General features: G+C 37.3%; 1 protein-coding gene across 1 annotated transcript in view; it reads left to right on the top strand.

Moving 5' to 3' along the window:
• The window catches only part of LOC141909048 (endophilin-B1-like), an 82,656-nt gene that overhangs the window by 51,512 nt on the left and 18,299 nt on the right, over positions 1–12,845 (top strand). The gene's annotated exons all lie outside the window — the stretch shown is intronic.

Raw genomic sequence — 12,845 nt, 5'->3', positions numbered from 1 at the left:
GGTGAATTAGCAATTTTATGCCATTTTTGGGGATTTTAGCGATGTAGTGTGACGTCATCTTGATCTACTAACGTAAACATCACGAGCAGAATGGTACAACATTTGCTGTCGAATTTACAAGTAGGCTTTTTATATATTACTGATTCAACATATAAAATTCTCCAATGAGAAAACTACAAAAGAAGAAATAAAATTGACGATGATTTTTCATTTGCTGTGCTGAAAATTTCATGTCGATGCGCGGAGTCGTTTGCAGTATTTACTGCGGAGCTGTTATAATAGCGCCCTCGTTTTAGTAACATGTGAAGCTCACCAAAATCAACGAAGCCTTTAATCTAGATAAAGGATATTCTGTTAATAAAAAAAGATTTGTTAGGAAATATTTGAGCAAAAATTAATTATGCACACGCTCGGGATTATCTTGACGAAAAAAACGTTTGTATCAATATGCAGATGAATTTTAAACAATTCTAATTCGTATTAAAAACACCATACATGTCGACCAATATTGTGTAGTATATAGTTGAATTCGAACTCGCCATCTCGCCATGGCAGGCTCGCTACATTCCTGCCCATGGGAACCGTCCTATTGGCCTCGGCAACTTGCTTGCACTATTGCTTGACGCTATGGTTTTATTGAGACGGTTACGTAATAGGGTAGCCGCGATCCGCGCCTTCTCTCATATGGCGTACTGTAAGCTGCCTCCCCAATGACACTATAAGGGCAGGTTGACTGTCGCTTCTGTCTGGCGAATAGATACCGCTCACACGTACATAGTGTTCATGTCGAGCTGGTGCACTGTCACATAAAAATTAATTGACAATTCATCAAAAAGCTGAACTTGATTAAACCAACCAGACAGAAAGAATCTCTTTAGTTGTAGAATGTTATAAACTTTATCAGTTCATTTCTAAACTGCCGGGTCTGATATAGTAAAATATCATTGATCATGGTTTTAAAAAAGTAATGTACAAGGTAAACATGTGGCTGGCTGTGTCAACTATTAAGCTCAGCAATGAGTGGAGAGACAAGGTATCAACTTTTTAGCCTTAGGTCTTGGCTTTGAATCCTGAAAATCCGGAGTTTCTATGGAATACTTTCTCATCTCCCGATACAGCTAGATTTGATTTCAGCTTCAGCAACAAAAGTATGAATATGACATTTGAGATGCTTTTGATTTAACGAAACCTTAGAATTTATTAAGAGCTTTATAATTTATAATGATTGTATGTATATCATTTCAAAATCTATTAGGCCTACTATAAATGGGTTACATATTTACCTTCTCTTCCTTGAAATGATTCAACTGTTTGTCATTTAAAATCTAATTACCTTATAATTTCATAACATGCATTTCCTTTTATGTCAAGTATAAGCTGATAGAGCACCTTACTAAACAATGTATGGTCTATTGTGGATATTATTAACTCCTTCAATTCACTAACTTCTGCGCTGAATCTATCAGTGCCCATGGGCACCTTGTTCTGTCTTTTCAACACCTCTGACATGCTCTGTCGCAGGGATTCGAACCCAATGGAATCGCTAGACTCGGCCACAGCATTACTAGAAGAAATATTACGCTTAAGTTTAAACTTATTTTGTTGTAATGAGAATGGACCAAAGTCAGCGTCAACACAATCTTTGAGCCAACTTTCTAGGTCAAACAATGTAGGACCTCGTTGTCAAGATATAGCGCCTAATGAATTCGTTCCATTGACATTTGTCAATCAGGATACGTTTTACAACTTTCTGTAGTAAATCACTACTGTCAATTTCAGAAAGATAATTCATTTGTTTTAGAGTAATTAAGCAATCTCTCACACTAATGTGATGATATAAACGAACGTAATGATATTGAATCATATGAATTTGTGGGTGGTCCGTTCGTAATTCATTCATTATTAGCCCAAGCTTCGTGTACTCTGTGTCCAAACACAAACTTCGGAACGTGCATAATTACAACCACTAAACCCAAGACCTTGAATGAGCTCTCTGGCTTCACCTTGTACATGCGACTGCAGAAGGTCCTGATGTCTGGAATCTTGGATCCCGGGATGATTATGTACTTGCACATAAAACTGCTCAATGAACGTCTGCCAGACAAGCGGTGAACCGTTGAATCGGGAGACCAACTTTCGGTAAATCTCGATCGATCTCAATCATGATAACGGCTTCTTCCAGTGAGGTTGATGATTCCACATATACTATAGTTTCAACACCTTCGACCAAATCCTCGATTCCGTATCAATAGTCCTAGGCGACGAGTTGTTTACAGCATTCATCACGACATTCTCCGAAAGATCCTCTGGAACTGGGTGCGACACGGAAGATATAGACGACGCTTGGAAAACGAGTGCATTCGGATCTCAAGACAAGTTTCTTTTAGCAAAATTATCTAACTTTTCTAAAGCAACCATAGCTTTATCGAAATAACACTGCATCCGATGCCCTCAAGCACAGACATGAACTTGTCATGAGCAGTCTGCAAATTTTGCAAACTTCAGCGATACGTTGCTTTGCCGGTTCGACGGGCACCGATACGCGAACTGAATCTGCAGCATCAATAGCACGAGTTAGCCAACCAGCAAGACTTGTACAATGTTCCAAATCGACGAAACGATTCCTCGAAAAAATCTACAAAACGACGATCATAGCTACTCTCAAACTCTGCGTGTTTTATTCAAACAACTAACGATGCTGTACTATATCATATAATGCTGGTTTGCTACAAATATGAAAATAGAAATATATATAAGTAATCAATTGAAGTTATCAAGAGAATCAAGAGAAAAACTAATCCACAGCATATCTTGAAATTCGTAACTTACAATTACTGTAGCTCCTCCAAGAGCGAGTTTCTATGAAAATGACCAATGCTTAACTGCGAGATATTCAATATATACTGTACATATAATGCGCTAGAGACTTAGTAACGGTCAAGCATAGAGGGGTTCAATGAAGGGGTACAAATCCTACAGTACTAATGCTAAACGAGACTACAATGAAATTCTATAGTAGCAAATCGGACTTCAGTTTACAACAGAGCAAATAAACTTGATAATTGTTCTGGAAAAATTTCTCGGATAGATGACATTGATATGCAAATTAGCCATGTACACGAATTGCAAATTCAATAAAATTTTGTTTCGCAAAAAATATCAAATCCAAGTCAATTTTAGTTTATTGAGTTAAAAAGTTAACATTCATCAAATTCAATTTTATTTTATTCTAAATTTAGATTGTTCATTAAACTATCGATAGAGATTGATCTGAGGTATTCGTTCTTGTCAGCCCCAGTGTCTCTGTTATTACATATATAAAACACGTCTATTGATCTGGGAGTGTGTTTTGACAAATATGTAACCCACAGGGCACATCATTTGATTTATGAAAAGCGAATGTGAAAAGTGTGGTGCCCTTTGGGGCTCATTATCATCAATTGACTTTTCAGCATGTCTTTACTTGACAATTGTAAAGCAAAGGATGGTTTATCAGGGTTCTTGTTAATGTTTGTAGAACAGATTGTCTCAGCCAGCAGTCTAATGAAAAACAATCTTTTTCATTCAAACCTACTGTAATAGAACCAACCACATGTTTGAAGTTTTTCTAGTTTTCAATATATACATACTAGCTGAATACCTATCCAATGGACGGTTTTGTTGTTGAGCGCACGGGTGTGTTAGTCATGAGCACACCTCCTCGGTGCATAAATCCCAAATCCTGATATTTTTGTTTGCGAAAAATATTTTAACTGGCGGTGAAATAAATCTAATTGCTTCAAATGTTCCCCTCCTCCTCGTTCGATCTTTGTACTTACTTTATTTGACCACACCACCCGTACGTTCATTAAAAAGCCTGTCCTATCAACCAACGAATTGCATGATATTATGCTTAAATTGTCGGACCAGTAATTGAAAATTGTCGAGATGATATTAGGATTATGTATTACCGTAAAAACCGCCGTATAAGTCTACGCGGCGTATAAGTCAAGGTCGATTTTTAGACCTACATTTCATGATTTTAACATATATCCGGCTTATAAGTCGAGTCCATTCTCTTAGAAGAATAATTACTTGTATCATTATATTGAATAGTTTGTTTTGATAACGATGTGCGCCTCAGCCTGATTGCTGCTGTGTGTTAATCAATAGACTGTTACACACACAGGTATAATACACTACCATACAGTTGTGTGAGTCACACGCTATATATAGCCTAATGTATTAAGCGCTGCTACAAGCGCGCATATATGAATACATCGTTTTAAATGAAGCTGTGTCAAAATGAAAGAAGTTTTTTTCATTAAATAACTTTATTTATCATGAATAATTATTCAAACTGTTATAGCAGTGAGAAGATGAACACTGTCTTTTTAGCATTGGTTGACGTCTATGACGTCATGCCAATGCTAGTAAAATGGATCGAAAATAGTAGTACGAAAAAATAGCGCCAACTCTTCTCATTTTCATTGTAACTTCAAATTGTCACTCCGTTCACGTAAAACATTAGAAACAGCTGAAAATGACTAAAAAAATGTTTCAATTATTCCCCACAACATAGCGTCGCCAGATTTCTGATTTAATCGTCCAAAAAATTATTCGATCGCATTTTTCTCGTTCATTATCTGGTAGATGAGAGCGGGTTAAACAATCGCGTAGCGATATGTCCGCATTGACATTGGCAGTAAAGAATGGGGAACAGCCTCTTCTGAATAGGAAAAAATAAAATTATGTACCTCCGGTTTATAAATATCACAGTGTTTGGATATCACTGTTATTCCAACTATCAGTATCCATGGGATTATTTGGGATTCATTCTCAGCGTCAGAATACGTATTTCTAGAGCAGTGGAACGACAGCCTACTCGTGACTGAAACCCGTATGTGATCGTGCGGGAACGCCTTTACTAAAGTTAAAACCATTTCATGATGACACGAAACATCAAACGGTAAACAGTAGGCTACCACCATGATACGATATCACCAATAAAGATAGACCATTTTATTCAATTTTACCAGGGTTGTTTATTGGAGGAAAATATCATTGTTAAGTACGCCGAGAACAACCATGTTGTATCATCAATCAGTTGACTGACATTGTAAAATTCGATTCGGCTATATTCTAATATAAGTTTTCACTTTAGGACGCCCTACCCGCCTGCTGCGCACTCAGAAGGCGGTAGCACCCTCTTACGCACTCGGCAGAGATTCGCTTTGTAATGCGTGCCGGGAAAAAATACCTTTTATTATCTTTTCCATGCGTTAAACAACAGTGATTGAATTAATATTGGGATGGTTATTTGCCGCTGCTGTAGTTTTTTTGGAATTGAATCGAGCTGCCTCGGTAGCTCAGTGAGATAAGGCGGGATGCTGTTGAATCCACTATCAACGCTGAGTGACAAGTGGGTTCGAGTCCTGCTGGCTGCGAACAGTGTGCGGGCAACACTTCAAAGGCCGTACCGTTGTGAGGTTAAATGAACAATCCAATAATAGTCTTGGGAAACCAAGATCCAAACGACGTACGTAAAGCCAAACAAACAAAAAGACAAACAAACAATCATCAGCCGGCCTCAGTGACACCAACGCCGGCATCGCTCTCTGCGATGTTTTGCATGCGTACATGCATCAGAGCTTGGAGCTCTAAGATCAGAGGGTCTTGCAATTGCATTCAGAAAAATCGTTCGGTTTTTGTTTTCATTATTCAGTGGGGCCTAACAGTTCATGCGTAAAAATGGGTTTTTGTATCCAAATCTTGATTGATATAAATATCTTAGCTGGGACATGATGGAAATCAGAATAAACTAGTTTCGTCTTTTTAACAGAATCGCATTAATGAGGCTTAACAGTACAAATAGCCTAGGCTAAATCGTTCGGCAGAAAATAAATTCATTTTCAGGAATAAAATCGTACTAGACAAATAGACCTTTAAGTCTGTGGTCCTCCCAATCAACATCGTCATAGAAGATTTGCCGGCAGATGTAAAACATTATAACCACTTAATACCACAGTATAATCGACCAATGCTTCAAGGCCCATGGGCCTCTTGTTGTGTTCGCTTCTCTTCACCTGAAGTCACTCGAGTCCCAGCGGGCTATTGCTTTTCGTCCGTCGTCCATCCGTCCGTCCGTCCATAGACGGAATCCAGTTATTTTGGGAAGTTTTGAAGACGCTTCAATGTAATGTCTTGATATTTGGGTTACACATGTATCTACCCTAGACACATCTTCAGCCCAAAAACTGGCCCTCTCAGATTCAAGACTGGCAGCCATTGTTGTTCACCAAAATCAGCACTTTTTACACGTTTTTGAACTTGAGGGAAATTTTGAAGACGCTTTGATCAATTACCTCGATGCTTCGTATATATTTGTATCCCCCCAGGGCCCGTCAGCATAACAAAAATTGGGTCGATCGGACTCAAGATGGCTAGAAGTCCTGTAGCTTCCTACTGGTTTGCCATTTCTCATTGCAATTGCTGATGGGTATTCTTTGGAAAGGGATGTTTTATACCCGGGACAGGTATTTTTGATCAGCCAATTATGGCGCAATTGGTGGCCATTTTGGTGTCATCAGTACTCATTCGTAGTTGGGAAAAAGTTTTTGACATTATATTGATACCTAAGCATATATTGTAACCACAATGAAGTAGAAAGTTATAGCTTATAACGTGTTCTATGATTGTGTTGAGTTTCAAGGTCATTGGTTTTTGTATATAGCCACCAGGGGGCGTTGAATAATACAATATCTTAGTATTTCTATATCATATTTGTACCAATGCATGTTATGTTACCACAATCAATTGCAAAGTTGTAGCTCATGACATCGTCTATGATTGTGGTGAGTTTCAAGGACATTAGTTTTTCTATTTGGTCACTAGGGGGCGTTGAATAGTAGACTAACTTAGTATTTCCTTATTAGATTGGTACCTAGGCATATTTTGTTATCATGACCAATTGCAAAGTTGTAGCTCATGACCATGATTGTGGTGAGTCAAGGACATTAGGTTTTGAATATGGTCACCAGGGGGCGTTGAATAGTAGCATAACTTGAATTAAGTTATTCTACTATTCAACACCCCCTGGTGACCATATGCGAAGCCCAATGACCTTGAAACTCACCATAATCATTGAACATTTTATGAGCTACAACTTTGCAATTGGTCATGATAACAAAATATGTTCCAATGCATATTTTCTTACCACAATCAAGTTGTAGCTCATGACATGGTCTATGATTATGGTGAGTAACAAGGTTATTGGGTTTTAAATATGGTCACCAGGGGGCATTAAATAGTAGAATAACTTAGTATTTCCATATTAACACGTTCGCTGCCGCTGACGAGCTAAATCTTCATGGTGGGTGCGCCGCAGTTTGCCATGACGAGTTATATCGTCATCGATTCAATGTCATTTTACAGCGTTATGAATGACCTGGCAGAGGCGAGAAACCAGATAATAATTGTCTGGCAGTATGGAGAGACTAAGATATTATTTATGGGGGTAACTCAAGTCTGGTGCACACTTGAAATTTTTTCTAAAAAATCTTCAGAAAGCAATGCATTTTAGCTTCTTTTCCGGCCAATATTAAGAGAGAATATAACGACTAAAATCATTCTATATCATTTTTAAAATAAAACTTTTATTCTTTTAGATTTTTATTCGATTTTTCACGCTTTTCACTGGCAATGGGGACAAGAAAAAATTGAGAATCTCTTCACCAGTGCCAGTGACGAGTTATCTCGTCATTGGTTTTTTACACTAAAATAGATCAGTGTATTTATCTATCAATGTACAAATAGTGCTGGCAGTATATAAATTGTATAATGTAAAAAATTAGCGTTGGCAATGGCGACCGGACGTTAAACCACTAGGTGGCTGTGAACGTGTTAAATTGGTAACGAGGCATATTTTGTTATCACAATCGATTACAAAATCGTAGCTGCTGACATGTTCTATGATTGTGGTTAGTTTCAAGGTCTTTGGTTTTTGTATATGGTCACCAGGGGGCGTTGAATATTGAAATTGTTAGAGCATTTGAAACCATGCCCATGTCCCTGGACCCCTAGTTTCTTTCAGCTGTAAATTTATTCTAGCAAAATCATTTCAACACAATCTGACAACTAATCTAGCAATTATCAACATGATAACATGATAGATTTCGTTAAGACACTTCAATATTCAAATAACAACTATCCAAAAGCTTGTACTAACTTTGTCCGCGTCTACAATAAAATCATTTCGATCCCCAGTCCCGTGTGTAAAATTTCATGTAACGATGTAAGACAACACCGAACTCTTCGCTCTTCAAAAAGTAAACAGTTCATAGTTTGATGAATTCTACTACAGAAATACAAAACCACTAAGCAAGCTTTCAGGGCAGCCATGCCAGCAAGCCCATTTTTAGAATTTCTTGTTAAAGTTTTCAAGGGAAATTTTGAAGACGCTTTGATCAATTATCTTGATCTTTCACATTTATTTGTATCCCCCAAGGGCCCATCAGCTTAAGCGAAATTGGGTCGATCGGACTCAGGATGGCTGTCCTGTGTGACCTTTTTTATACCCAAAAATGTCAATTTTTGCCCGAATTCTGAGTCGTGTAGCTTCCTATTGGTTTGTCATCTTTCATTGAAATTTATGGTGGCTATTCTATGGAAAGGGATCTTAAATCACTGAGACAGGTATTTTTGATCAGCCAATTATTATGCAATTGGTGGCCATCTTGGTGTCATCAGTACTCATTCGTAGGTGGAAAAATGTTTTTCCGCATTATATTGGTACCTAAGCATATTGTGTTACCACAATCAATTGCCAAGCTGTAGCTCATAACATGTTCTATGATTGTGGTGAGTTTCAAGGTCATTGGTTTTTATATATGGCCACCAGGGGGCATTGAATAATACAATAACTTAGCATTTCGATATTATATTCGTACCTATGCATATTTTGTTAGGCATGAATTAAAAGTCTTTGTTTCCAGTCCCCCGACCGACCCAATCAAAAAGGTGCCGACCCAAACATTTTTATGGAAGTTTAGTAAAAAAAGATAAAATTTTTATCCGGCCAGTGAAAAATTAAAAGCAAAAAATCATTTTTGATGTAAAACCTTTTTTGTGTTCATATTGGAATTGTCATAATACGTGACTTCTTGATTTAAAAACATCGTAGAAAGTTCTGCCAGTTGACACGCTAAGTGTGTTTGCCGCTAGTGTGAACTGAGATACACGTGGCTGTGCTTCCCACAAGCATGCAGTGCAGTACAATACATTGATCAGCTGGCTGTCACCGGGGGAACAACCTACACTCTCAGGCGCCTTACTTTACAACAGCACACACTGCTGTAAAAATATCAATAACGATGCTTGCAGTGTGCAATCTTTTGACAATAGGCCGATCTAAGATAATTTATTTAAGTATCAGTTCATTATTTTGCTTTATTTATTAGGTCATAATGAGAGAAAAAAACAAATCGAATTGAAATTGAAAATATTTGTAAACACGACCTCCTTTTTAGCCGCATCGGTTCTTGGCTGTAATTAGTGTGATTTACTCTGGTGGCTGTTGACAGATGTTTGACAGGAGCTAGGTTGCGATGATTTTGGGCGATGTTTTTATGGATTTAGAGGAATTTATAAGCATGAAAAACCTAATCATGACGAACAGGCAACAAAGAGTTTAAAGGTATCAAGCTTGTTCCCAAAAAGAATAGTAAATAACGATTAATTTAATCAAGTTTGTTGTTTGATAGAGAATTTTATCTATTTCAATCGCACTCATTATTTCAATTTCTTTTGCCAAATCATATTGTATCAATCGCATCGTGATTGCAACCAATAACAATCCGATAGTCGACTGACGGTCTACTGTACATGCTTTTGGACTTTCTGGACATACTACTTTGATGTGTTGAACACCCAGAAAAATTTCTTTTTTGATTCCATTCCTACCTACCCATAAAAATCATACAAGTGGGACCGGAAACAAAGAATTTTTTATTTTATGCCTTACCACAGTCAATTGCAAAGTTGTAGCTCATGACATGGTCTATGATTGGGGTGAGTTTCAAGGTCATTTGTTATTCTATATGGTCACCAGGGGATGTTGAATAGTTGAAAAACTTTCCATATTATATTGGTACCGAGGCATTTATTGTTACCACAACCAATTGCAAAATTGTAGCTCATGACATGTTCTATGATTGTAGTGAGTTTCAAGGTCATTGGGGTTTGCATATGGTCACCAGGGGACGTGGAATAGTGGGATAACTTAGTATTTCCATATTATATTGGTACCAAGGCATTTATTGTTATCAAAATCAATTGCAAAATTGTAGTTGCTACATTTTCTATGATTGTAATGAGTTTCAAGATTATTGATTTTTGTGTATGGTCACCAGGGGGCATTGAATATTGAAATTGTTAGATTGTTGAAACCACTTTCTCAGTGGGCATGGTGTCCCTGGACCCTTAGTTGGATTGGAAGACTGAAAATTGAGATCAAAGTTACTTGAAAATGAACTAATTTTGATCGAGTGCATCTGATATCTCGGTGGCATCATCTGACGGGATAGCTGGTGTGCCGGTTCCCCATTATTGACAAAAAATGAAGAACGCTTTACACTGATCCAGTTCCACAGATTTTAGTTCAAAATAGTCAACTTAACTTATGAAACTCTGATTTATTGATTTAATAAAAAGAGAGAAATATATATGATATGAATCATGATGCATTGAATTAATTTATTTGGATAAGTCACTTGATTTAATAAATGTATACATAAGATTATCTATGCTATGAAGGACGACCAAACAAACTGCACCGCAAATGTTCATGCATCTGAACGCACATGTCATGACACCTGCACACTCATTCCATTTCCTGACTTTCTCTGACGAGCATGCATTAGAAATGGAGACACTTGAAACGACGGTTTTTGCCAGTATTACACAATAAACTGCAAGCAGGCTCATATTCTGAAGCCAATCTCAGATCATCTTACACTTACCACCAACTAGATCGTCGTAAGAACAGCGGTAGTACACATGTGAATGCTGATTGCAATTAGTTTGTCTCTGGATCTTAAAGAGCACTCAGGTCTACTATGACTCGATCATCGCCGAGTCTCAAAGTCATGTGATGCAAAACTTTTCGCCGATTGCCTTGAAAATAGAACTTGTTCTATCCTTGCATTTCAGTGTATGGTCGGTCTGTGATCAATTCGTGGTGGTCGTAAGAAACTCATATATCAACTCATATATCTAGTATATTGTAAAAAGTTTTTTCTCCGAACCAAAAGTATTAAGTATTTCGTTCAATCGAACAATTGTTTTCATTCAAACATTCGTTCGAAAAAATTGTTTTCGCACAACCAAATTTTTTTGCCGGGACAAAAAGTTTTTCATTTCAACAATAACATAGCTTTTTATTCGAACACATTTTTTGTCAGAATGAAGAAAAGTTTTGGTTCAAACAAAAAGCGTATTGTTCGATCAAACACAATTATTTTCATTCGAACAAGATTTTCTTGTCGGAACCTTAAGTTTTTTGGTCGAACAGTGTTAAGGTCGTTTTGGAAATTTACTCGGTCTGGTATATTTTGGATCACTGTGTATGTCATCTGTCAGGACATTAAACAGAAGACGACTTAGGATACTACCTTGCGTGACTCCACTAGTTAGACCAACTTATTCCAAGATGAGGCGTTCCGTTTGATTTGGGCTACAAGTTTTCGATTTGGGCTACAAGATGACAAAATTCTGTATAGAAATCAACATCTCCCTGTTTTGAAATTCTTTAGTACAGTACAGCCTTGGAAAAAACTGAACTTTTACTTTTATATTGTTCGCACCGCGTTCTGTTATTCATTTTCGTTTAGTTCCAAATGTGTTTGACACTCGTTAGGGACAAGTATGCGTTTTAGAATTACGCGTTTTGCTGCACGCCTATGGGTGCAATGGAACTTCGAATAAATGAAGAAATCCCACACTTCGAATTAAATTATACTGATAGAATTTATTATTTTGAAACCACAAAGTTTCGGCTGTTGGCTTAGAGCCATCATCAGGTGGAATAACCAGAAAAACAAGTTACAAACTCGCAGGATCGAAAATATAAGCAATGTGTCAGAACTAAAGATAAACAAACCAAGCAATAGAAACGTCAAGGGGTACCGTAGAAACTACTGCAATTCTAAACAGTTCAGAGTAAATACAAATTATGAATTAGGGAAATGGACTTCAAATGCTCCTATTAGGCGTTTATAATGTTACTGCATGTATTTTATCCAAAATACAAGAAGTTGCACTCGAAAAGAAGGGAGCTGCTATCAACCGTGTTGTATTTGAACCGCGGTAGTAACTAGTTTTATGAAAAATGAAAACGGAATAATCTGTAACGAACACTAGACGCCTTATGAGTTATGTTACTTCTAGGCTGTGCTGTATTTGGGGTGTGAACATGACTGAACTGAGCTGAGCGTTCAGTTCAGTCATGTCCTGGATATGAAAAATTGCTGTTGTATTTTTCAAATTATGTCAAGACACAAGCTGACACTAGGACAAGTTAGGCGATCAGCTTTATGATGACAAGGATGAGCTGAAACATTTGAAATATTTTGCCACTTACCATATTTTGGAAGTACCCTTTCAAGTAGTTGGTCAGGATGAATTTCGGGGTCAAAATCATGACTGGTAGCCAACCTCTTCAAATCCTTAATCATATGAAAGCCCTCACTGTTCATTCCAAAATAATGCAAACTTGTAATACATGAAAATCATCTGTAAATAAGCTATTTTGTACCATAATAAATAATAATGGGTCAAATAATGGTTGTTTTTGGAATTACTGTATGTAC

The sequence above is a fragment of the Tubulanus polymorphus genome, chromosome 7 (genome assembly GCF_964204645.1).
Source record: "Tubulanus polymorphus chromosome 7, tnTubPoly1.2, whole genome shotgun sequence".
Taxonomy (NCBI): Eukaryota; Metazoa; Nemertea; class Palaeonemertea; order Tubulaniformes; family Tubulanidae; genus Tubulanus; species Tubulanus polymorphus.
Note: the sequence above shows the minus strand (reverse complement) of the source record. Positions and strands in the feature narration are given on the sequence as shown.